Source organism: Miscanthus floridulus, chromosome 17 (assembly GCF_019320115.1).
Source record: "Miscanthus floridulus cultivar M001 chromosome 17, ASM1932011v1, whole genome shotgun sequence".
NCBI classification, from domain to species: Eukaryota; Viridiplantae; Streptophyta; class Magnoliopsida; order Poales; family Poaceae; genus Miscanthus; species Miscanthus floridulus.
Window position 1 is genome coordinate 105,502,435 of NC_089596.1, and position 3,226 is coordinate 105,505,660.

The following is a 3,226-nucleotide window of genomic DNA, read 5'->3' on the forward strand; positions in this document are numbered from 1 at the left end:
AAAGCATTTCTTATCGAATTCTCATAAAAATTGTACACCATCTTATACCATAAGTCTAGAGCATGTACACCAATTTTTATGTCAATCTAATAAGTGTTGATTACTCAAACATGGCTAAGATCACAGCTCACTCAGATTTTTAATATAGGACAGATTTCAATCACTTGAGCTATACTTCATCAAATATGAATCAAACTTGAAACTAACTCGTTTGAATACTTACATAAGACATATATCCATTAAAATCACTTACTAAAAGTCATCTCATGAATTAATCCAACACAAATCAATTCAAACTTGACTACTAATCAATTATCCATTCAATCATCTCATAGCAAGCAACATTGCATATTTATCCAATTCAATCAACTCATATGCACCCAAATAAAATGATCAACAAAAGATATACCTTAGTTAGCTCATGATCATCCAACTTACAAGCTTTAACTCAATTATTTGTAAACCATCAAATATATCCAATAAATTACCAACAACTTGAATTTGACACTTGTATGTTGTAGCACATTTGGATTTCACTCAATTTGTCATGGCATTGGGACAATAATCATCACTTAGCAATACTTGGCTCAACTACATAATCAACAAGATGAATATCATTTGAACCAAGCCTCCAATGTCGATGGTACCTATAATCAATCATCCACTTTTTGATGGTACCCAAACAAGTTTGGGTCCTCTCAAGTTAGGAGCAACATACTTAGGCATAGCCTTAGCATGAATAGCAGGATATTTTGTAATAGCGACCATAGAGGTACCATTACCATCCTTTCTAAGCATAGAATCATCATCAATTGAAATAGGCTTAGAAGTTTTACCTAGGGGACATGAATGTGCCATGTGTCCCCTTTCTCGGCATGAGTAGCACTTTCTCTTTGATTGAGCCTTCTCTTCCTTGCTCATATGGTGCTTCTTATTTCCTTGCCTCTCATGGATTGCTTGAGTCTTCTTCTCAAGCTTGGTAGGACACTTAGAGGCAAAGTGTCCCATACTTCCACACTTGAAGCACTTGATGTGAGCATAATCTTTTTTCTCATCTTCATTCTTGCTCATCATCTTGGCATCTTGAGTTTGCATTGGATGCCTTGCCTTTCCACCCCTTCTTGTTTTCTTCTTCATCATCATTAAGTGACCACCATCTTCATGGTTGATCTTGATTTGCTCTTGGGGTGCCTTCTCTTGCTCAACTTATGGATTTGGTTGAGGATTCACTTGTTGCTTCACCAATTGCTAGGTTGGGCACATTGAGGTAAGATGACCCCAAGTGCGGCACTTGAAGCACTTGACATGCTTTAGCCTCTCTTCTTATTTTATATTCTTGAGCTTCTCAATGTTAGGGCAACCATTTGCAAGGTGTCCCTCTTTATGACACTGGTAGCATATGGTATGAGAGAGCTTTCTTTGTTGTAGCTTCTTCATCTTTCTCTCTCTCTCTTTCTTTCACCCTTTGTCATCTTTTTCTTGAAGCCAAGGCCACACTTGTCACCATAGTTTCTTTGAGTCTTCAACATGTGCTCAAAGGTGACTTTTGAGTTATAGCACCTCTCTAACTTGTTGCTCAATTTCTTTACTTCACTTTTAAGCTCAATGTTCTTCTTCAAAATGTTAGTCTCACAAGACATAGAAGTAGAACAAGCATCTATTTGTGAAGAACATGGCATTTCGAATAAATCATCACAAGAGGTGGATACATGCTTCTTGCCTACATCATAAGGGTTAGCAATATTTTGCAATTTATCATTTGATCCATGTGATGAGCTCTCATTATTTTTAAGTTTCTTTGTAAACATTTTAATGAGAGAAGCATGTTGTTCTAATAATTCATCATGAGATGCAAGTAGTGTCTCATGATTCAATTTTAGCTCATCATGTGAAGATTTAAAAGCATCAAGTAATTTCTTATGTTCTTCACAAGAGTTCTTTAGAAATGAGTTTTCATTTTCTAATTTCATAGTTTTAGCTTTCTCATTTTCTAAAGACATGGTCATGCTAGCAAGTCTACTAACAAGCTCATCATATGAATCAATATGATCAACCACATTATCATTTGTTACCTTGGTGTCACCTTGTGACATGAAGCAATGTGGTGATGTAGTTGGAGAGCTTGTAGTAGCATCTTCATCATGGCTTGAGCATGAACCATCATCACCAACAAGTGTGCATGGGGTAGCATCATCACTTGCAACACTTGTGGCATCATCATCAACCTTGTCAAGTGAACTTATAGTGGATCGATCATCATCATCATCACTTGACCATGAGGTGGAGCAATCTTTCATAATTACCAAATTGTGATCATGCTCGACACACTCATGCGCCTCCTTCTTAGGCTCATCTTCATCATTGGAGACCATCCCATACTTCTCATTTAGATAACTCCAAATCTCATGGGCGGTCTTCATGTCAATGATCTCTCCAAATATATAATCATGCAAAGATCTATACATGATGTTAGTAGCTTGGATGTCGAGATCTAGGCATTTCTCTTATGCTTGAGTTAGATTATCTTCATGCAACACATGAGAAAAGCCTACATCTACCATCCACCACATTTAAGGGCTAATAAACTTAAAATTGCATATCATCCAATTTTTCCAACGTGTAAAGTATGTGCCATCAAAAATGTGTGGACAATCAACATCTAGCCCATAAGCCATCATTCTCTCGGGTCGGTGAAGACCACAAATGAGAGACCTAGCTCTGATACCATTTGTAAGGTCGAGATGGCGGACTAGAGGAGGGTGAATAGTCCTTTCTAAAATTAATTGCGTCGGCTAACCGAAAGAAGTGTGGAATTAAGACTATTGGCCTAGCTAAGACTACACCCATCTATCTATGTTCTCTAGCACCTTCCAAAAATACTAATTAAGCAACAAAGGTGCCGGGCTAGCTAGAGCTCACCTAACCAATTCTAGGAGCAAGGTCACACAAACCTATGCCACTAGTACTTTAAGCAACAAGGGAACTCCTACACATGCTAGTAAGCAAAAGCACAAAGCCAACTAAGCTTACTAGCAATGCTCAATAACAAGGCAACTAATGCCAAATTAGAGAGTGCAAATACTTAGCTACACAAACTAAGCAAAGTGACTAACAAGGTTACACAAACCTAATTAGCCACGCAAGGGAGCTACTTCTATGCTACACAAGCAAGAAGGTAACTAGTAAGCTACACAAGCTAACTAGTTACAAGAGCAACTACACAAGC